At 38.5% G+C, this 24,816-nt stretch overlaps 1 protein-coding gene across 11 annotated transcripts in view; it reads left to right on the forward strand.

The window, feature by feature from the left end:
• The window catches only part of IL7 (interleukin 7), a 50,556-nt gene that overhangs the window by 10,752 nt on the left and 14,988 nt on the right, over positions 1–24,816 (forward strand). The window contains exon 3 of one of the 11 annotated variants that reach the window (XM_060199801.1): positions 20,770–20,819. The exons of the other annotated variants lie outside the window; for them this stretch is intronic. The gene's annotated coding sequence lies outside the window, so the exon portion shown is untranslated. The remainder of the gene's footprint in view (positions 1–20,769; positions 20,820–24,816) is intronic. 11 annotated transcript variants of the gene reach the window in all.

Here is a 24,816-nt window from a genome sequence, read left to right on the forward strand (position 1 = left end):
AAGATACAGGCTGATTCTATAACTATCTATTTATTTATATCAATATCTATATATATCTACAATCAATCCTACCTTTACTTTCTTTCTAGTTCATCTCTACAGCTGTTACTACTTCCAAGTGTCTTTCATTTTTTTCTTCTTCTCTCTTGGATAAGCTAGACCTTGTCTGGCTTCCTCTAGTATTTCAAGATTCCCTTCTCTTTCATTGATGGTATGAGAACAAGATTCCTGGTGACCAGTGCTTCAGGTCCTGGTGGAATAGGGGTACAGAGCCCTCTGGTTTACTTCCCCTATTGTTTACCCCTCTGGGATTATGGACCAAAATTCTTTATGGGGTGCAGAAAGTGGTAGGTCTGTCTTCTGTAATTGCTCCTCTTCTGGGCATGGACATTGGCAGGTCAAATACCCTGGCCTATTTATGTCTTTCCCTAATAGGGAAGGGCTCTGGAGAGGTGTGGTTACAGGAGGCACTGATGATATCTACATGGGGTGGTCAAGATGGAATTATAATGGTATCTTCAGCTTGGTGGCTGAAAGGCAGTAAGAGGGAAAGCAGGATAAAATGTTTAATAGACAAGAACCATAAAGTAGGAGAACAGATGAAAGTAGGGACTTTAGGAAAGAAGGAAACTAGGAAGTCTAGTTTAGAAATGTTCACAGGAGCCTATGTCTCAGTAATCTTTGCTTGAGTTTGATAGTTAACATGGAAGTGGATTAGAAATATTGTCTGGGGGCAGAGGAGGACCTAGAGAGGGCTAGGTTGTTGTGTGGAAAACTGCGAAATGCTACGTATGTACACACTACTGGATTTTACTGTTGACAGTAAATCATTAATTCTTCACCCTCAATAAAGACAAAAATATATATATATATTGTCTGGGAAGATGGCTTCAGAGTTGAGAATAGAACCAGAAAGCAGGATTAGGGCAGAAAGTTACTGACAAACTTGAAAAAAATACATAGATGCCATTAATTGTTTACCACAACAATTTAACAAAGGGCCTGTATATATTCATTCATATATAGCACTGGAGCCTGTACAGCCTCTGAGTCCCTGTCACACTGAGCTCACAGTCAAGGTCACATCTGGGAACATTCTGGGCTGCACTCACTTTAGAATCAGTCTTCCTTGGGTAGCAGAGTAGGATGACCCAGCCTTCCTTAGGAGAGTGGGGCAGTCCTCACCATTGCTGTATCTTAGTGAGGGTAGGGTCCTGAAAAAGCCCACAGCAGGGCTTATGATTAGGAGATTTTAAAAAAAGATGAAAGAATATATCTTACTTCCTTTTGTATAGTTAATTGAGTAGGTAGAATGATTGCAGGAAGTGATGACTACTGTATCTTTCTAGCTAGCATTGAGTTGGATTATATGTTAAGGCTCTCTCTTGATTTTCTCTTTATAATCCATTGCATGACCAAACTGAAAAACTAGCTTGATGGTATCAGTAGATACAAAAGAACATCTATAAAATCTAATATCAACTTAGTTAAGAAGAAACATTTAATTAGGATGATGGATAAATGTCCTAAATTTTAAAAAAGTATAAAAGTTAGTGTCATACTTAATGATGAGAAACTTATTGTTTCCTCACTAACATTGAGAAGAAAACAAAAATCCTTCTCCACTCACAGTAGTCTTCAGCATTGCTTTAGAACTAAGTCCTTGATAATACATCAAGGCAGGAACAGGAAACAAAAGGCATATCCATTGAGGATGACATAAGACTATTAATGTTTTCAGATGATGTGATTATATACAAAATATGAAAGAACCAATTAAAGATCATCTTGTATATAATAAAACCACTAGTTGTAAGATAAAAGGCTGTTATATAATACACGACTTCTGCTTGGTTTTAATCCGTAATTATTTTTCATTTTAAATTTGACTTAATAATTCATTGTTGATTCTATTGCATCTATATTCCCAAGAGATATTGATCTGTCATCATCTTTTCTTGTAGTGTCTTTATATGGTTTTGGTATTGAGACATTCCAGGCCTCAGGCTGAATTAGGAAGTATTCACTTTGTTTCTATCCTATGAAAGGGGTTGTGGATAATTGGTTTCATTTATGCTGAAACAGTTGGTAGAATTTACTATAGCAAGCCTGCCTGGGCTTGTTGCATTCTCTTTTTTTCATGTTATTTATTATCAGCTAAATGTTTAATGGACAACATAGATTCAGGTAATCTATGTTGTCTTAGACAAATCTTGATTAAGATAAATTCTTGAATATTAGCATACGTATAAGTGTTTCCAAAAGAACAGATCAGAATAGGGAGACTTCTAGGAAAGAGGATGGAGTTTGTTGAAAAGGACTATAAATCTGGAGAGTGAGGGATGTCTACTAGGATGACTTACCTAGTAGAGCACACATATCTCACCATGCACCAGGACCCAGAACTGAGCCTCTGGCTACCACATGGGAACATCAAGCAAAAGGAAAATCTTCAGAAGTGATGAAACAGAGCTGTGGTGCCTCTCTTCCTCCTCCTCTTCTCTCCCTCTGTGTTACACCTTCTATCTGGGATATATATATATATATATCCATATCCATCCATCTATCCATCCCCAAGAGCAGTGGAATTATATAGGCACAAATTGCAGTCTTGCAGTTAAGCCCTCCTGGGGAATAAAAAGAAAGGAAAGGAAGAAAAAGAAAGAGATGGGGCCTGTAAATCAGAAACCAACTGACATGATGTGGTTAAGATTGTAAGATGAAACGTGAGAACCAAATCCTCAGCAGAGTCCTGGACCCATGAGTATTATGCCCACTGTAGAAAGAATTTTGAACTTTTTTTTTTTTCCCTAAGCACTAGGAAATTACTGAGGAGTTTAAAAGGAAAGACACTTAATGTAAGCACCATAAGAACAGAAATATTTGTCCTCTGCTATACTCTAAATGGGTAGAATTCTATTTGATAAATGAATGAAGATTTGGATGACATCTTTAGATTTTATTTTATTTTATTTTATTTTGCCTGAGGCTTGGTGTCTGCATGATGAAGTCAATGATCCTAGCGGCATTTATTTATTTATTTATTTTGACAGGAAAGAGAAATTGAGTCACTAGATAGTGAGGAAGACAGATACCTTGTACTATAGCTTCACCACTTGTGATACTTATCTCCTACAGGTGGGGATCAGGGCCTTTAACCCAGGTCCCTGTGCATGGTAATGTGAGTGCTCAACCAAGGGCACCAATGCCATGCTTCATCTTCTTTTTTTTTGCCTCCAGGGTTATTGCTGGGGCTCCTGTCTGCACCACGAATCCCCTGCTCCTGGAGGCCATTTTTTTCCCTTTTGTTGTCCTGGTTGTTTTGTCACTGTTGTAGTCATTTTTATAACTGTTATTGTTGTTGGATAGGACAGAGAGAAATGGAGAGAGGAGAGGAAGACAGAGAGGAGGAAAGAAAGATACCTGCAGAACTGCTTCACCTCCTGTGAAGCGACTCCCCTGCGGGTGGGGAGCCAGGGCCTCAAACCGGAATCCTTAACGCTGGTCCTTGAGCTTTGCGCCAGGTGCGCTTAACCCACTGCACTACCGCCGGACCCTCAATCTTCATATTTTTATCTTGAAACTTTACTAGCAACCATGTAGATAGTTTGTGAAGTAAGAGAAAAAGCAAATAGACAACAGGACATAGATAGTTTCAGTGATTGAGGAGAAAATTACTAATGAATGTGGACTAAAGCAGGTTGTAATTTTAAGAAACTTTGGAGTGAATTAAAAGGCTCGTTAAAACCCAAAGTGCTGGGAGTCTGGCGGTAGTGCAGCGTGTTAAGCGCATGGGGCGCGAAACGCCAAGGACCGTCTAAAAATTCGGGTTTGAGCTCCAGGCTCCCCACCTATAGGGGCATCGCTTTACAGATTGTGAAGCAGGTCTGTAGGTGTATATCTTTCTCTCCCCCTCTCTGTCTTCCCTTTCCCTTCTTTCTCCATTTCTCTCTGTCTTATCCAACAACGACGAGAACAATAATAACTACAACAATAAAACAACTAGGGCAACAAAAGGGAATAAATAAATAAATAAACATTTAAAAAAACTAAAACCAAAGTGCTGGGCTCTACTGCCAAATGTCTTTTTTTTTTAAAGTAATTTTCATGATCTGGGAGCGCAGTAGATAATTCATGTATGCCTCTGTCTCTTAATGTAAATAATTTATAAATGTAAAGGAAAAATTAAGATAGCACCTTGATCTAAACTGGATATCTAAATTTTTCTTCAGTAGATCTATTATCATGCACGAGGACCTAGGTTCAAGGCAGATTTAGTTCACAAATGGTGAAACAGTGCTCTAAGTCCTCCTCTCTGTCTCTCTATTCCCCTTTCTCCCTCCCTATTTTCCCATTTCCTCTCAATTTCTCCGTCTCTATCAAAAAAAAAAAAAAATGAAAGGAAGGAAGAAGGAAAGAAAAAAAAAGAAAGAAAGACAGGAAGAAAGAAAGAGAAGAGGAGAATGTCAATATCTCCTAAGAAAATTGGGGTTTAGTTGTACCTATAGGTTAATTTGGAGCATATTGCCATTTGTAAATATTCTTTCTATCATATCACTGTTCAGCTTTCGTTTATGGTGGTGCTGAGACTGAACGTGGGACCTCCTGTCTTAGGCAAGGAAGTCTAGTACATAAATTTCTGTATTACCTACTCTGTCCAAGAATATTAGCTTCTTAACAATAAATAACACTGCTTCTCATTCATGAGCATGGGATGTTTTTCTTCTTATTAGAGATTCTTTAATCTTTCAGCAAGTCATTGAACTATTCATGTTATAGTCTTTGGACATTTATTTGATTTATTCCAATTATATAAAGTTTATTTGATGATGATAGTAGGATTGTTTCCTTAACTTCAGTTGAAAATTGTATATTCTTTTAAAAAATTTTAAATATTTTTATTATGCTTATTTATTGGATAGAAACAGTCAGGAATGGGGAGACAGAGACGGAAAGAGACAAAAAGACATCTGCAACCCTGCTTCACTATTTCCAAAGCTTTCCCCTTGCAGGTGGGGACTGGGGGCTTGAACCTGGGTCCTTGCACATTGCAACCTGTGCTCTCAACCAGGTGTGCCACCACCTGGCCCTGAAAATTGTATATTCTTAACTTTGCACTCCTTAGGTACTTGCCCTGTTGGTCTGCATACACCTTAAGACTAGTTTGGGTTTCATTAGTTTTGTGTCTCATAGAATACTCAGAGGTACAATACCATGCACTGTATTTTTCAATACAGCTGATAGTATGAAGTGCAATCTTATGTCATATACTAATTTAAAATCAGTACCATAAGTTAGCAAAGACCCAGAATGTATTTCAGGTATACTATGTGTTATTTTTTCTTGAAAATATACTTCTTTGAAAAATTGTTGAGTCGAATGCCAGATTCTTTTTTAATTATATTTATTTATTTTCCCTTTTGTTGCCCTTGTTGTTTTTATTGTTGTTGTTGATATTGTTGTTGGGTAGGACAGAGAGAAATGGAGAGAGGAAGGGAAAACAGAGAAGGGGAGAGAAAGATAGACACCTGCAGACCTGCTTCACCGCCTGCGAAGCGACTCTGCTGCAGGTGGGGAGCCTGGGGCTTGAACCCGGATCCTTACTCTGGACTTTGCGCTTTACCACTGCGCTACCGCCCAACTCCCCAGATGCTTTTTTTGATATCCAGTGTGAACTTGTTTTGGATGTTACACAGCATTATTTTCTCTATTAAAATTATCTTTGCTTAAATATGACTCAATAGGATTAAATGATATAACTCTTAGTCACCAGAACAAAGGCTGGTTAAAGATACAAAGTTTGCTAGAGATAGTCAAATAACTTTCTAGGAATCACTCTATAATTATAGACACATGGAGAGATATCCTTTATTACTTATGAAATTGTAGGATATAGTTACAAGTATATTATGACTGACTTGTATAGTAACTTTTACTGTATAGTAGTCTCCATTCTAGGGCTCTCAAGATTCAGCTTCTTAAAAAAAAAAAAAGATTCAATTTCTTCTTTCTCCAGATAGGTTTTAAGGACCTTCCAATTTACACCTCTTCTATGAAATTTGTTAACAGTTTATTTCACACAGCAATTGGAAATATCTTCTCAGATCTGCTGTAGGACATCATGCATGATAGGGAACTAATTATAGCTTTTCAGTCTGTTCCTACTTCTGCCTCTTCTGTCTTAAGTAGTAGCATTTGTATTTACCCATTCATTTTATCTTGAAAGCCTATAATTATTTCTTTTTTAATATTTATTTTATTTATTTATTCCCTTGTGTTGCCCTTCTTGTTGTAGTTACTGTTGTCATTGTTGGATAAGACAGAGAGAAATGGAGAGAGGAGGGGAAGACAGAGAGGGGGAGAGAAAGGTAGACACCTGCAGACCTGCTTCACCGCCTGTGAAGCGACTCCCCTGAAGGTGGGGAGCTGGGGGCTCAAACCTGGATCCTTACGCTGGTCCTTGGGCTTTGTGCCACCTGCGCTAACCCATTGCGCTACCGCCGGACTCCCCTATAATTATTTCTTTTTATTTTATTTTATTTATTTTATTTTTTTATTTAAGAAAGGAATAATTAACAAAACCATAAGGTAGGAGGGGTACAACTCCACACAATTCCCACCACCCAATCTCCATAACCCACCCCCTCCCCTGATAGCTTTCCCATTCTCTAGCCCTCTGGGAGCATGGACCCAGGGTCATTGTGGGTTGCAGAAGGTAGAAGGTCTGCCTTCTGTAATTGCTTCCCCGTTGAACATGGGCGTTGACTGGTCAGTCCATACTCCCAGTCTGCCTCTCTCTTTCCCTAGTAGGGTGTGTCTCTGGGGAAGCTGAGCTCCAGGACACATTTGTGGGGTCTTCAATCCAGGGAAGCCTGGCCAGCATCCTGGTGGCATCTGGAACCTGGTGATTGAAAAGAGAGTTAACATACGAAGCCAAACAAATTGTTGAGCAATCATGGACCCAAAGCTTAGAATAGTGGAGAGGCAGTGTTCGGGGGATACTCACTGCAAACTCTAGTGTACTTCTGCTTTCAGGTATATATTTTGCAGTAGTTTATGGATACGTGTGATCATAAGCTCTCTCACACAGAAACTGGTGTATATCTAGGTTATGGGAGTTTGTTAGAAAGTGAACCACCTGAGATGAAATTAGAGTGTACTATAAAAGGAAAGGTCTCACCCGAGTAATGAAGCTGAAGGGTTGTCAATCCACACGTGAAGTCTCTGGACACAGTCTGAGGTGAAGCATGTTGAGGTGGCAATCGTTGCATTGGTTAGGTTGTGATCGGCGGATGCAATATTATTTGGTTTGGATTGGGAGACGCATACGGGAAAGTGGGCCCTATCCAAGGATTCCAGTACTGGGGGAAGTAGGGGCTCTATAGTGGAGATATGAGGTTCCTGCTGTCTTAGGGTTCAAAAAGACAATCGATAGTTAATGTTATCATCACATTATTTGGTAATTGGGTTAACTTTGAAAAGTCCCTTTGTTATGGTTTGCTGTACAGTATCCAGTATCTTGTATATAGCTGTGCTATTGGATGCTTCTAATCTACTTGGTCTAGGCTTTTGAGAGAGCCCGCATATCAAATACACAGCCTATATATTAAAAAGATTCAGTTCGTGTTTTGAATAACTTTGAGACATACAATTGATTTTCCCCCTCTCATATTAATTAACTACTGATTTATATGTCTACATTTTGCTAGGAGTGTACATAAACACCATTCCCACCACCAAAAGACTATGACCCATCCCTCCCGCCCACTCCCACCCCCCACTGGCCCAGGAAGCTGCATGGCTACCCCTCACCACAGGATTTTTACTTTGGTGCCCTACTTACAATTTGGTCAGGTCCTGCTTTTAGTTTCCCTTTCAGATCTTCTTAGTCAGCTTCTGTTGATGAGTGGGATCATCCCATACTCATCTTTATCTTTCTGACTTAGCTCACTTAACATAATTCCTTCTAGCTCTGTCCAAGTTGGGTCAGAGAAGGTGGGTTCATTGTTCTTGATAGCTGCATAGTATTCCATTGTGTATATATACCACAGCTTTCTCAGCCACTCATCTGTTGTTGGGCACCTGGGTTGCTTCCAGGTTTTAGCTATTATGAATTGTGCTGCTATGAACATAGGAGTACACACCTCTTTTAGGTTGGGTGTTATGGAGTCCTTGTGGTATAACCCCAGGAGAGGAATTACTGGATCATATGGAAGGTCCCTATAATTATTTCTTAACACCTTCACTCCTTTTCTCATCCATTACTAGAAACTGCCTGTTAACATATATCCTAAACAACAACAAAAATGTGTTGTTTTCGACAGGTTATGTTGTTTTCAATGGGCTGGCTTCACGGGCGGGTAACAGAAGACCAGGGACTCATGGTTGAGCTGTAGGCAGTATCTCTTTATTCATGCAGGACGCAGCGCAATCTAAGCCGAGCTGAGCTAAACTAAAGTTACTGTAAAACTCACAATGCTGTTTTTATATATACTTGCGAAGTAGAGTGGAAACAGGATGTGACATAGAGAGGGTGGAGAGAAAAGTGACTGGTGAAAATCAGAGTGTTACAAAGAGGGGGCAGATTAGGCGAGAATCCTATCACTGAACCACAAATGCCCTGGAGGGAGGGTGGAACTTGTTAACTGTGGCTATGTAAATAGAATGAAGTGGTTATGTAAATAGAATAGTGTTAAGCAGGGGGGATTTAAACCAAATGAAACAGAAGGGGTCTCATGCATACCAACAAAAATGTTTTTAAAATTTTTGTTCCTGAGGTTGTGAAGACTTAGTTTCAATCCTTAGCACCACCATAAGCCACAGCTGAGTAGTGTTCTGGTCGAAAAACTACTGTGGTCCCATCATAACAAAGAAATGATATAGCAGATTTTAACCTTCATAATATACTTTCATTTCTGTCTCATGCTATCACATATAGACACCTGCAGACCTGCTTCACCGCCTGTGAAGCAACTCTGCTGCAGGTGGGGAGCCTAGGCTTGAACCCGGATCCTTACTCCAGACCTTGCGCTTTGCACCTCATGCGCTTAACTGCTGCGCTACCGCCTGACTCCCCAGATGCTTTGTTTGATATCCAATGTGAATTTGTTTTGGATGTTACACAGCATATTTAAACATGTGTCACGATTATTATTATTTATTTATTTATTTATTTTTTTTACATTCCCACCAGCAGTGCAGGAGGGTTCCTTTGACCCCACACCCTCTCCAGCATTTGCTGCTGTGACCTTTTCTGATGTATGACATTCTCACAGGAGTGAAGTGATATCTCATTGTTGTCTTTATTTGCACATGTGTCACGATTATTAATGATCTATAATGCATTGCAAAGGTAAAAAAACAAATGAAAGCACATTAAGATTAACAAGTTGCACTTCTAAGTGAGATCATTCAGTCGTAGTTTTTCTCTTTCTGGTTTGTCTCACTCAGCATGATATCTTCCAGTCCTGACCATGATGTTGTGAACATTACTTCACTTTTATTTTTTATTTTATTTTTATAATGTTAACTTTAAAATTATTATGCTTATTTATTTATTAGAAACCGTCAGAAATCAAGAGGCAAGAGAATTGTAGAGAGGGAGAAAGAAGGAAAAACACCTGCAACACTGCTTCACCACTTACAAAGCCTTCCCCCTTTAGGTGGGAACTAGGGGCTTTGAACCTGGGTCTTGTATATTATTTTTTTAAAACTTGTCAGTGATTTTTATTATTGTTGTTTATTTTTCATTGATTTAATTATGACTGACAAGTCCATTGTATAAGAGGGGTACAATTCCTCAAGGTCATCTACCCAAGGAATTCATGTTGGTGTCATGGAAGTATCTGCAACTTGGTGGCTGAAAAGCATTAAGATATAAAGCACAACAAATTGTTTTAACAATCAGGTACCTAAAGAGAAGAATATAGCAGATGAGATTTAGGGGTTTCCATTCTGGAAAATCTAGGAAGTCTATTTTATATCTTTATAACCTGTGAGCTCAAGCAGGTTCACTGTCATCTAGTCCCCCCAGCCCCGCCCTCATTACTTTTAACAAACAGCTGCATAAATACTCCATTGTGTATCTGTACCACAAATTTCTAAGAATAAAGGACAGTAAGGGAGGACATAAGGTGAAAATTGGACTGAGTGTGACATAGTGCACCAAAGCAAATGACTCTGAGGAAGGAGAGAATGGGACAAGATGAAGGCACCTTGGAGTCCTGATGTATCTCTGAGACATCAGTCAAGAGGAACTGGAAAGCTGTGCCTATGTGTTAAAGACTGTACTATATACCATTAAATTGCCAATAGATTTTTAAAAAATGAACTTAAACTGAATATCCCAAATCTTAAAGAAGTAAGAAATACAGAATCAAATGAAGGGAAAACATTTCTCTTTTTAAAGAGATATATTTATTTATTTTGGTGGGAAGACAACAGAGCACTGTTTGACTCTGGCTTATACTGTTGCTGGGGATTGGACTTAGAAGCTCACGGCCTCAATCATGAAAGTCTTATACACAACTGCTGTGCTAGCTGTACAGAAATTTATCAATCAAAAGTTACTTAAACCTGTGGTATAGAATGAGAACTACCTTACCAGAACCCACATGACTAATAGTATCCGTCTCCTAAAACCACATTAAAAAAAATAATATCTACAGTGTAGAAGACTAAAGGGTGATACCCCGAATAATATGTCTACTTACAACATGTAAGGGGGAAAAGAGCCTTTTCAGATGTAATGAAGTTAAGAAACTCTAGATGAGATCATCCTAGCTAAAGTGTTTTGCCTCTTTGAAAAGTGTCTTTACACATAAAGAGCGGAGAGCATACCAAGGAAATGGCTATGTGAGGGCAAGTGTGGAGTCAGAAACTATGATCAGATAGAAACCAAAGAACAGGGCAGGGTTAGATAGCATAATATTTATGCAAAGAGGCTCTCATGCCTGAGGCTCCAAAGTCCCAGATTCAATCCCCTGAGCCATCATAAGCCAGAGCTGGGCAGTGCTCTGGTGTTTCTCTCTCTCAAAACTAAATAAAACATTAAAAAAAATAATAAAATAAAGCAAAAGCTACTTAAAAAAAAAAAAAGGAAAAGAAAAAAGAAACCAAAGAACACCCGTGGTTGTTGACAGCCTCCAAAGATGAGAAAGAAATCAAGGAATTCTACCAGTACCTTGATTTTAGACTTTTTGGCTCCTATAACTGTGAGAGGCTGCATTTGTTTCTTCCAGAATAAAGTCACTTAGTTTTTGGAAAGTTGTTATGACAACAGTAGAAATTTCATACTGGTGGTGACAACATTCTGGATAATAACTCATTCATACTCCACCTTGGAGAGAGAAAGTGGAAAGTTCCGGTAGGGAAGACAAGTGAGATGGCCATCTTGTTCTTTGACCGCACATTCTTTATTAAAAACAAACACTTCAACTTAAATTGGAAAGAAAATTTGAAGTCCAAGTAACTACTCTTCCTCACAGAAGGCATTGCATCAACTCTAATAATGAACTTGAAAAAAAACAAAATAGCTAAAAATAAATAAAATGATCTCTGTTTTAGTCATCAGTACAACTGTCCATGGTTTTGCCTGCTTCTCTTGCCCCACTTCTCCTCCACACCTTTCTGTTCTATGTGTCTTGTGTTCCCAGGCTCATTTAAAATATATATACTTATTTACTTATTTCATGAGAAAGAGCAATCAAAAGTACCACACTGCTCCAGCATATGCAATGCCAGGGACCAAACCCATGGCCTTAGGCATTCAAGTCCTAGACTCTTGTTCACTGAATCATTTCTTTTAAAATTTTTTTTATTATCTTTATTTATTTATTGGATAGAGACAGCCAGAAATTAAGGGGAATGGAGAGATAGAGAGGGAGAGACAGAAAGACACCTGCAGCCTGCTTCACCACTTGCAAAGCTTTCCCCCTGGAGGTGAAGACCGGGGGCTTGAACCCTGGTCCTTGCACGCTGTAATATGTGTGCCCAGCCAGGTGCAGCACCACCTGGCCCCCTGAATCATTCCTAGCCACCATGGGCTTCTTAAAAAGAGACAAAATGGGTAACTTCATCATTCAGTGAGAGTGTTTTGCAGACATCAATCGTGGTGAGAAATTTTACCCATGTCTCAACAATTGCACTATAAACTGTTAAACCCCCCACTCCCTACCCCAATTGAAAAAGAGGAGGAGGGGAAGAGGAGAAGAAGAAATGGTAAGAAGAAATGATGTTCTGTGCTTGGTGAAAAGGACGTCCTAAAGTAGAGAGAGAAATAAATATCAGCATAATGTGGTTCATTATAAACTTAAGATAAAAAAACAAGTTACGACCTATGCAAAACAACCACAAGCCAACTTACAAATAGTTGTTCATATAAAAAAAGAACTATCAAATGCAAGAGCAAAATATCCTGTAACTTAAGAAAATTTTCCCTAAAATGACTTAGAAACAGTGGAATTAACTAGGAAGTGTAGTGCGTACTTTAAAAATGGGGACAAAGTAGTTGATAGTGATTATATTTGATAAAGTGGACTTAATCTTAAATGTAAAGGATGGGTAACTCAGTTGCTCAGGGAGAAATAGCAAGTCATTTGTGGGGAAAACAGAGTGACTTTGACAGCTAGATCTAAGAGATCATGGTATAGTAGTTAATAAATTATGAGAGGGGAGTTGAGCGGTAGCGCAAGGACCTGACTAAGGATCCCAGTTCGAGCCCCTGGCTCCCCACCTGCAGAGGAGTCGCTTCACAAGTGGTGAAGCATGTCTGCAGGTGTCTATCTTTCTCTCTCCCTCTCTGTCTTCCCCTCCTCTCTCCATTTTCTCTCTGTCCTATCCAACAACAACAACATCAATAACAACAACGACATCAATAACAACAACAATAATAACTACAACAATAAAACAACAAGGGCAACAAAAATAAATAAATATTTTTTAAAAGAATGAAATAAAATAAATTGTGAGAGAAATAAAATGACCCCACAATATTACCCCAGCCAAGGTATTGTTTAAATACAGAGTACACAAGCAGAAAAATTACATGCTTGTCAAAAGGTAGGGGACAAGGGAGTCGGGCTGTAGTGTAGCGGGCTAAGCGCAGGTGGCGCAAAGCACAAGGACCGGCATAAGGATCCCGGTTCGAACTCCGGCTCCCCACCTGCAGGGGAGTCGCTTCACAGGCGGTGAAGCAGGTCGGCAGGTGTCTATCTTTCTCTCCTCCTCTCTGTCTTCCCCTCCTCTCTCCATTTCTCTCTGTCCTATCCAACAATGACAACAACAATAATAACTACAACAATAAAACAAGAAGGGCAACAAAAGGGAATAAATAAATATAAAAAAAGGAAAAAAAATTTTAAAAAAAGGTAGGGGACAGAGCACTCATTAGCTTTTTTCCGAGACGGAACAAAAGTAAATAAAAACTACCAGCCATAAAATTCATCCTATACAGAGAAATATGCTGGCGCTGTAGTGATAGGTCAACTAGTGATTATCAAATCCACTTCTTTTTAAGAGTGAGTGACCTCATCTCCCTACAGAACAATTCATGACTGTTAGTAATAGCAGAAATTGTAATATATTACGTTGAGACTGTTTAGTCAGCCATTGTATCACTAACACTTAAACCATTATCTTCTTCAGAGTAGAACCCCAAAATAGTCTGTTGTTTGAATGGGTATATTAACTTACATAACTATGTTTGTATTTAAAAAACATGTTTTATTTTAAAAAAATCATAGTTTGAAAATGTTGATATACAGAAATGGCATGATAGGGAGTCGGGCGGTAGCGCAGTGGGTTAAGTGCAAGTGATGTGAAGCTCAAGGACCAGCATAAGGATCCCAGTTCGAGCCCCTGGCTCCTCAACTGCAGGGGAGTCACTTCACAGGCGGTGAAGCAGGTCTGCAGGTGTCTATCTTTCTCTCCCCCTCTCTGTCTTCCCCTCCTCTCTCCATTTCTCTCTGTCCTATCTTAACAATGACAACATCAATAACAACAACAACAATAATAACTACAACAACAATAAAAAACAAGGGAAACAAAAGGGAAAATAAATAAATTTAAAAAAATAATTAAAAAACTAACCTCAGAGTCTTTGAATATATTTAGTAATAAGGTACTTGGTTTCTCAGATTTTAACATTAATAAGATCCTATGGACTCTGTAGTTGAAAGTGATATATAAAGGTCAGGAAATTAGTAATGTAGTTGGTAAACAGTATATAAAAGCACTGGTGATTATAGATTTATATTTGGCAAACTTGCCAAATGTTGTTTAAATTGCCATACTTATAAGATAGTACTTAGTATATACAAACTTTAAGACAGACACATGATTAAAATCTACTAAGATGATCAAAGTACATGGCTGCTTCGTAATCAGTTTTTCTAGATCTGTCTGAATTCTCAATTTCTGTTGAAGGCTCAGTTAAACATTTATTAAGCATCTGTGTTTTATTTTTTTTCTCCTTTTTATTGAGGGAATACTGCACTTTAATGAATATATTATAGGACTACTTCATTGAAAATCAGTAAGTGTATACTATTAAATTCTGCTGAGACCTTCCATTTTAAAAATGAATGATATGCTTTCTTTTTTTTTTAATTTTTTATTTAAGAAAGGATTAGTGAACAAAAACATAAGGTAGGAGGGGTACAACTCCACACAATTTCCACCACCCAATCCCCATAGCCCACCCCCTCCCATGGTAGCTTTCCCATTCTCTAGCCCTCTGGGAGGATGGACCCAGGGTCGTTGAGGGTTGCAGAAGGTAGAAGGTCTGGCTTCTGTAATTGCTTCCCCGCTGAACATGGGCGTTGACTGGTCAGTCCATACTCCCAGTCTGCCTCTCTCTTTCCCTAGTAGGGTGTGTCTCTGGGGAAGCTGAGCTCCAGGACACATTGGTGGGGTCTTCTATCCAGGGAAGCCTAGCCAGCATCTTGGTGGCATCTGGAACCTGGTGATTGAAAAGAGAGTTAACATATGAAGCCAAACAATTTTTTGAGCAATCATGGATCCCAAGCTTGGAATAGTGGAGAGGAAGTGTTAGGGAGGTACTCACTGCAAACTCTAGTGTACTTCTGCTTTCAGGTATATATTTTGCAGTAGTTTATGGATACGTGTGCACATAAGTTCTCTCTCACAGAAACTGGTGTATATCTAGATTATGGGACTTTGTTAGAAAGTGAACTACCTGACATGAAATTAGAGTGTACTATAAAAGGAAAGGTCTCACCCAAGTAATGAAGTTGAAGGGTTGTCATTCAACACGTGAAGTCTCTGGATACAGTCTGAGGTGAAGCATGTTGAGGTGGCAATCATTGCATTGGTTAGGTTGTGATCGGCGGATGCAATATTATTTGGTTTGGATTGGGAGATGCATACGGGAAAGTGGGCCCTATCCAAGGGTTCCAGGACTGGGGGAAGTAGGGGCTCTATAGTGAAGATGTGAGGTTCCTGCTGTCTTAGGGTTCAAAAAGACAATCGATAGTTAATATTATCATCACATTATTTGTTAATTGGGTTAACTTTGAAAAGTCCCTTTGTTATGGTTTGCTGTACAGTATCCAGTATCTTGTATATAGCTGTGCTATTGGATGCTTCTAATCTACTTGGTCTAGGCTTTTGAGAGAGTCAGCATATCAAATACATAGCCTATATATTAAAAAGATTCAGTTTGTGTTTTGAGAAACTTTGAGACATACAATTGATTTCCCCCTCTCATATTAATTAACTACTGATTTATTTGTCTACATTTTGCTAGGAGTGTACATAAACACCATTCCCACCACCAAAAGACTGTGACCCATCCCTCCCGCCCACTCCCACCCCCCACTGGCCCAGGAAGCTACATGTCTACCCCTCACCACTGGGTTTTTACTTTGGTGCCCTACTTACAATTTGGTCAGGTCCTGCTTTTAGTTTCCCTTTGAGATCTTCTTAGTCAGCTTCTGTTGATGAGTGGGATCATCCCATACTCATCTTTATCTTTCTGACTTAGTTCACTTAACATAATTCCTTCTAGCTCTGTCAAAGATGGGTCAGAGAAGGTGGGTTCATTGTTCTTGATAGCTGCATAGTATTCCATTGTGTATATATACCACAGCTTTCTCAGCCACTCATCTGGTGTTGGGCACCTGGGTTGCTTCCAGGTTTTAGCTATTATGAATTGTGCTGCTATGAACATAGGAGTACACACCTCTTTTTGGTTGGGTGTTATGGAGTCCTTGGGGTATAACCCCAGGAGAGGAATTACTGGATCATATGGAAGGTCCATGTCTAGCCTTCTGAGAGTTTTCCAGACTGCTCTCCACAGAGGCTGGACCAATTTACATTCCCAGCAATGTAAAAGGGTTCCTCTGTCCCCACAGCCTCTCCAGCATTTGTTGCTGCTGTCCTTTTTGATGTATGCCATTCTTACTGGAGTGAGGTGGTATCTTAGTGTTGTCTTAATTTGCATTTCTCTGACAATCAGTGACCTAGAGCAGTTTTTCATATGTTTGTTAGCCTTTTGGATCTCCTCTGTGGTGAATGTTTTGTTCATTTCCTCTGCCCATTTTTGGATGGGGTCATTTGCTTTTTTGGTGCTAAGTTTGCTGAGCTCTTTATATATTTTGGTGATTAGTTTCTTGTCTGATGTCTGCCATGTGAAGATCTTCTCCCATTCTATGAGGGGTCTCTCTGTTTGTTTAATAGTTTCTTCGGATGTGCAGAAGCTTTTCAATTTGATGTAGTCCCATTGGTTTGTTTCTGCTTTAGTCTTCCTTGCAATTGGGTTTGATTCATCAAAGATGTCCTTGAGGTGTATGTGGGAAAGTGTTTTACCAATGTTTTCCTCTAAGTATTTGATTGTTTCTGGTCTGACATCTAGGTCTTTGATCCATTTGGAGTTGATTTTTGTTTCTGGTGAGATAAAGTCGTTCAATTTCATTCTTCTGCATCTTTCAACCCAGTTTTCCCAGCACCATTTATTGAAGAGAGCCTCCTTTTTCCATTTAATCCTTTGGGCCCCCTTATCAAAGATTAGATGCCCATAGGTGTTGGGATTTACTTCTGCTCTTTCTATTCTGTTCCACTGGTCTGTGTGCCTATTTTACTGTGTTCCAGTATCATGCTGTTTTGATGATGATGGCTTTATAATATTGTTTAAGGTCTGGGAGTGTGATGCCTCCATTTCTGTTTCTTTTCCTTAAGATCGTTTTGGCAATTCTAGGTGTTTTCAGGTTCCAGATAAATGATTGTAGTGTTTGTTCTATTCTCTTAAAGAAGCTTGGTGGAACTTTGATGGGTATTGCATTAAATTTGTATATGGCTCTGGGGAGAATATTCATTTTGATGATATTTATTCTTCCAATCCATGAGCATGGGATATCTTTCCATTTCTTGTTATCAGTTTCTATCTCCTTCAGTAGCGACTCATAGTTTTCAGTATACAAATCTTTCACTTCTTTGGTCAACTTTATTCCTAGGTATTTGATTGATTTTGCTGAAACAGTAAGTGGGAGTGATTTCTGGATGTCTTCTTCTTCAGATTTAGTGTTTGCATAAAGAAATGCCACTGATTTTTGTACATTGATTTTGTAGCCTGATACCTTGCTATATTGCCTAATAACTTCCAGTAATTTTCTACTGGATTCTTTAGGTATTTCTATGTATACTATCATATCATCTGCAAATAGTGAGAGCTTGACTTCTTCCCTTCCAATCTGTATCCCTTTGATTTCTTTCTCTTGCCTGATTGCTATGGCAAGAACTTCCAATACTATGTTGAAGAGTAACGGTGACAGTGGACAGCCCTGTCTAGTCCCCGATCTGAGGGGGAATGCTTTCAGCTTCTTTCCATTGAGTATGATGTTGGCTGTAGGTCTGCTATATATAGACTCCACTATCTTGAGGAATTTCCCATCTATTCCCATTTTTCGTAGAGTTTTGAGTATGAATGGGTGTTGGATTTTGTCAAAGGCTTTCTCTGCATCTATTGAGATAATCATGTGGTTTTTGGCTTTGCTTTTATTGATGTGGTGAATGACATTGATTGACTTACGGGTGTTGAACCAGCCTTGCATTCCTGGGATGAATCCCACTTGGTCATGATGAACAATCTTTTTGATGTATTGCTGTATCCAGTTGGCCAAGATCTTGTTTAATATTTTGGCCTCTATGTTCATCAGAGATATTGGTCTGTAGTTTTCCTTTTTTGTTCTGTCCCTATCAGCTTTTGGTATCAGGGTGATGTTGGCTTCATAAAAGGTGGAAGGGAGTATTCCTGTTTCTTCAATCTTATGGAATAGCTTAAGAAGTATGGGTATTAACTGTTTCCTGAAAGTTTTGTAGAATTCGTTTGTGAAGCCATCTGGTCCAGGACTTTTGTTGTTGGGGAGATTCTTAATAACGGTTTCAATTTCTTTGTCTGTGATTGGTGCATTTAGATTTTGTAGTTCTTCTTGGTTCAGTTTTGGAAGTGCATAGGTTTCTAGGAATTGTTCCATTTCTTCCAGATTCTCTAGCTTGGTGGCATATAGTTCTTTATAGAAGTTTCGCAGGATTCTCTGGATTTCTGTGGTGTCAGTTGTGATATCTCCTGCATCGTTTACAATTCTATTAATTTGAGTCTTCTCTCTTTTTTGTTTGGTGAGTCTGGCTAGGGGTTTGTCAATTTTGTTTAATCTTTCGAAGAACCAACATTTGGCTTCATTGATCTTTTGTATGGTTCTTTTATTTTCGATGTTGTTTACTTCTGCTCTAACTTTAGTGCTTTCTGTCCTTCTGGTTGCTGAATGATATGCTTTCTATGACCTTACATTCCAAATTGAGGAATTTTAACTTGATTTTACCAACTAAGACCAAGAGCTAGTGAGGGTCTTTTAAACTTCAGAACTGTAGACATAGATCTGGACTTTAAAAACATAATTTATGGGATTAGATAGCATAATGATTGTGCAAAGAGATTCTCATGCCTGCGGGTCTGAAATCCCAAAATCAATCCCCTACACCACCATAAACAAGAGCTGATAAGTGCTCTGGTAAAAAATAACTAAATAAATAAATATAAATAATTCATTTGCTTTTATAAAATAAACTGGAGATGGAAAGTATTCAGAAAGATGTACTATTCAATTATTCACAGCTTAGCATAGTTATAAATGACAGCTGATTTTCTCTGAAAATTTAAGTGTGTGACTAGTGGTATTTCCATTCGATGGCCTTTGATTTTATGAAAATACAAAGAAAAGCCTGAAGTTAGATAGAATGTAGTTCCTGTGCTATGAAAAGTAGAAAGCATGAAAAAAATAGAACATTTATGTCGTATGTGTGTGTTGTTGTTGTTACTGTTGTTATTACCATTGCCCTGAGGGCTTTTCTCTGGGATTTCTCATTTATGTAATACCACCACTTGTGACTTTTTTTTTTTTTTTAAGAAAATGATAAACAGAATGAGAGACAGAAAGAGGAAGAAAAAAAGGAGAAACACCATAGCACTGCTTCACTGCTCATGGAGCTTGCATTTTTAGAAGGTACTTTCATGAGGTGACCCAGTTGCTAAAAATTTAATTCTTTGTAAATGAATATATATATATATATATATATCAGAGATACATTTTTGTTATTAGCTTTCGGACAGGATAAATCAGTCACTTCATTTTTCATTTATTTATTTACTTTGGAATAGAGACAGTAATTGAGAGAAAAGAGGGAGATAGCAAGGGAGAGAGACAGACTATAGCACTATTTTACCACTCATGAAGCTTCCCCACTGCATATGGGGGTTGATGGCTTGAATCTCAGTCTTTGTCATCTGTAGTGTGTGCACTCTACCAGATGTGCCACAACCTGGTTCTAAGTGCCTCAATTTTCTGATTCATAAAATTCTGATTTCTTAATGTCTATTTATTTATTTAGTAAAGGACCACAGTGTTATGGTGGTATATGTGATGCCAGAAATCAAACTCCAGACCTCATGCTTGTAATACAGGTTTTCTACTCATCTCATGATCTTCTCAGTCACTGAATTTTGATTTTCAGACTTGCATATTCTCTGAGGTCCACTACTATTGTAAAATTATTGGATTACCAATAGTGAAAATATTAAGACATTTTTATTGATATCTAGGTTTCAATGTATTTTCTATTATACTAATGTACAATTATATGAAGGATGTACAATTATATATAGTGAAATTATATATGTAAATAAGAGAGAATTAATACTCTGAAAAATTTCACATTTATCTTACAATAACGTTTATATATATCCAGAGTAAAATATGTGTAATTTCGTGACCTGACACAACATGTCAAGTACAGGTGAATATACTTGCAATTTCAATAATTATACAGTATTCATATTATACGTGAACATTGATATTTAGGGCCAGGTAGAGGCCCATCCAGTTAAGTGTACAGTGTGCGAAGACCTGGTCCAAGCCCTGGTCCCCATCTGCAGGAGGAAGCTTCATGAGTGGTGAAACAGTGTTGCAGGTGCTTCTCTACCTCTCTCCCTCTCTACTTCCCCCTTTCCACTGGATTTCTCTCTATCTCTCTCAACTGCTTTACTTGGGTTACTTTTTGTCTTAGGTAGGCATGTGGAGTTAATTGAATCACATTATGATAACCTTAGAAGTTTGACTAGAGAATTTCAGCATAGGATGTAGAAGGAAACACCTTTGGCTTTTAAATTAGTGTGATAAATACCTCTGTTTCTTGAATGTCAAGGCATAATTAACACATATTTATTTTCATAATATTGCTTTCTCTGCTTCCTGAGAGGTGGATCGGTGGATGGCGCACAGGACTTAGATACATTCCATTACTGGCACGATACGGCATGATCCTGAATGGCACTCTGATAACTCTCTCTTTCTCCTAAGATAAGTAAATTAAAAAAATTGTTGGGGTGCCAAGCAGACAGTATAATGATTATGTAAGCTGATAAGGTCTGAAGCCCTATGAAGTCCAAGGCTTTATGCCTGGCACCATCATAAACCAGAACTGAGTCATGCTCGGTTGGTTTATGTGCCTGTCTGTCTGTCTGTATTTCTATTTTTCTATCTATCTGTCTATCTATCTATCTATCAATAATCTATCTCATACAAATAAAATAATAAAAATAATGCCCCCAGATTCATATATTCTCCCTCTTCCCTACTAACCTAGCAACATTAAGTTGTAGGTTAAGGAAAGGCAGCATTACAGGGTTTTATAAGGAAACATTGTCTGAAAATAGTTGATATCTGAAAGTCATCACAGAACATGTCTATTCAGCATGAATTTTGAAAAATAGTGATATCCAAGTTGGGCAGGGTGAACATAACTGAGTGCACACATATCTGCATGTGTTTTTCTTTCCTTTATTCTATTACTAAAAATGGAGAACACAATTGCACATTTTTAGTTGGTTCATTTGTTTCACAATGATTATTTCAATTTAAAAAACTGTCTATTTGCCTAAAAACATATTTTAAAATCAGAATCAGTTTTTTTTAATTTAGCTGGACTTACTCTAGTTGTACATTTATGATAAGAAGAAAGTCATAGAAACATTTTTTTCTCATTCTTCTGCTTTTGTTCCTCCTAATTTGTTATTTCATAATTTATGTCTGTCTACCCACCACCTAATTTGCTTCCCAAAGTATATAAATATCACTGTCAGCAATATAGTATGGCTACTTCCCGTACATTTACTGTAATAAAGCAGAGTTGGAATCATTCCATATCCCTGTGAAACTTTGCATAAATTACTATTCATTGTCCACTAATACAGGACTAATATTTAGTTGGGCATTTGAGAAACATAATCTACTCCTAGTCTACATTTCTAGTTTAAATACCATTTTATTCTGAACCTTTCACTTTTATATACCAAAATTATAAAACAAACAAGGTCATAAAAAAAGCCTGCGGACAGAATAAGATATATCAAGTCATATGCTTTCACTGATAGAAAACTGATCATAAATGAGCTTATAAGAATTTGTTGGCTTATGTAATTTAAAAACTCAGAGTAATTTTAGTTTTTTCCTAGTCAGAACTTAAGTTTTATTTCTATTTAATTGTTTCCATTCTGCATTTCTCCATGTGTTATCCAGTTTCATGCTCTGACTTGTCAGTAGTAACCAATTTCTTCTTCCTTTCATATTCAGGGAAATGATCATTCTCTTGCATGGATTAACCAAGCACCTCTTTATACCCTGATTGTTTTACCTATGAAATAATCCTCTGCCAGAGTCCTGCTTGCTTTAAGTCTTGGTTATTTCACCAGTCACTCTGACAAGGGAGATGTGATAAATTTTATTGACTCTTTATCTAAGTGTTATACCAACTACTCAAATAATTTAGCTCTATTAAAAAAAAAACTGACTGCTAAACTAAAAGGTGAAGAGTAGATTATATACATAAAGAAAGCCATAGTATACATTATAGTATCTAGAATTCCAAGAGTCAGAAAATATTAATTTTATCTTTTGGGGCGGGTAATGGTTTCCAAAACCTCTCATCTCCCTTAATTTTTAAAAATTTTTATTTATAAAATGGAAACACTGAAAAAGGATAAGAGGGATACAGTTCCACACAATTCCTTCGTATCCCATCTCCTCTCCTGATAGCTTTCCTATTCTTTAATCCTAGGAGACACAATAAGATCCCAGTGTCCCTTCATCTTGCCCCACTCCCTCCTTTCCCAGAGTCCTTTGCTTTAGTGGTATACGCCACACTCCAAGTTTCAACTTAAGTTCTCCCTTACTGTTTTTGTTCTTAAGGTCCACTTGTGACATCATTTGGTATTGGTCTTTCTCTTTCTGGCTTGTCTCACTTAACATTGATGGCTTCAACACAAAAGACACAAAATTGTTTTAAATTTATTTTTTATTTATTTAAAAAGGGAGACATTAACAGAACCATAGGGTAGGAGGGGTACAACTCCACACAATTCCCACTACCCGGTCTCCTTATTCCATCCCCTCCCCTGACAGCTTTCCCATTCTTTATCACTCTGGGAGTATGGACCCAAGGTCATTATGGATTGCAGAAGGTGGAACGTCTGGCTTCTGTAATTGCTTCCCCACTGAACATGGGCGTTGACTGGTTGATCCATACTCCCAGTCTGCCTCTCTCTTTCCCTAGTAGGGTGGATCTCTGGGGAAGCAGAGCTCCAGGATACATTGGTGGGGTAGTCTGTCCAAGGAAGTCTGGTCAGCATCATGCTGGCATCTGGGACCTGGTGGCTGAAAAGAGAGTTAACATACAAAGCCAAACAAATTGTTGAACAATCATGGACCGAAAAGCTGGAATAGTGCAGATGAAGTGTTGGGGGGTACTCACTGCAGACTATTGTGTACTTTTGCTTTCAGGTATATATTTTGCCCTAGTTTATGAATACGTGTGACTATATGCTCTATCTCAGGGGACCTGGTCTATATCTAGGTTTGGGGACTTTATTGGGGGAGTGGACCACCTGGAATGGAATTAGAGAATACTAGGAAAAGAAAGGTCTCACCCGAGTGATGAAGCTGAAGGGTTGTCATTCCACTCCTGAAATCTCTGGACACAGTCTGAATTGAAGCATGCTGAGGTGGCACTCACATTGATTAGGTTGTGATCAGCGGATGCAATATTATTTGATATGAATTGAGAGAAGTTTGCAGGAAAGTGTGCCCCACTCTAAGGTTCCAGGACTGGGGGAAATATAGGCTCTATAGTGGAAATGTGAGGTTCCTGCTGTCTTAGGGTTCAAGGATACAATGGATAGTTATTATTATCATCACATTACTTGGTAACTGGGTCAACTTTGAAAAGTTCCTTTGTTAAGGTTTACTGTGTAATGCCCAGCATCTTGTATATAGCTGTGCCACGAGTTGCTTCTGTTCTCCCTGGGCTTTTGAGAGAGTCAACATATCAAAGACCCAGCCGATGTATTAAAAAGATTCAGTCTGTGCTTTAAAAAGTTTGAGACATACAATCAATTTTCCCCCTCTCATATTAATTAGTGATTTGTATAACTACAAATTAATAGAAGTGTACATAAACACCATTCTCACCACCAAAAGACTATGTCCCATCCCCCCCCCTTCCCCAATGCCCTGGGAAGCTGAATGTCCACCCTTACCCTCACCCCAGGGTTTTTACTTTGGTGCCCTCCTCCAGATACAGTCAAATCCTGCTTTTAGTTTCCCTTTCTGTTCTTCTTTCTCAATTTCTGCTTATGAGTGGGATCATCCCACCCAAACTCATCTTTATCTTTCTGACTTAGCTCACTTAACATAATTCCTTCTAGCTCCATCCAAGAAGGGTCAGAGAAGGTGAGTTCATTGTTCTTAATAGCTGTGTAGTATTCCATTGTGTATACCATAGCTTTCTCAGCCACTCATCTGTTGTTGGACATCTAGGTTGCTTCCAGGTTTTAGCTATTATGAATTGTGCTGCTATGAACATAGGTGTACACATATCTTTTTGGTTGGGCATTATGGAATCCTTGGGGTATATCCCCAGGAGAAGGATTGCTGAGTCCCATGAAAGGTCCATGTCTAGCCTTGTGAGAGTTCTCCAGACTGCTTTCCACAGAGGCTGGACTAATTTACAATCCCACCAGCGGTGCAGAAGGGTTCCTCTGTCCCCACAGCCTCTCCAGCATTTGTTGCTGCTGTCCTTTTTGATGTATGCCATTCTTCCATGAGTGAGGTGGTATCTCAATGTTGTCTTTATTTGCATTTCTCTGACAATCAGCGACCTGGAGCAGTTTTTCATATGTTTGTTAGCTTTTTGGATCTCCTCTGAAGTGAATGTTTTGTTCATATCCTCAGTCCATTTTTGGATGGGGTC

The sequence above is a fragment of the Erinaceus europaeus genome, chromosome 1 (assembly GCF_950295315.1).
Source record: "Erinaceus europaeus chromosome 1, mEriEur2.1, whole genome shotgun sequence".
NCBI classification, from domain to species: domain Eukaryota; kingdom Metazoa; phylum Chordata; class Mammalia; order Eulipotyphla; family Erinaceidae; genus Erinaceus; species Erinaceus europaeus.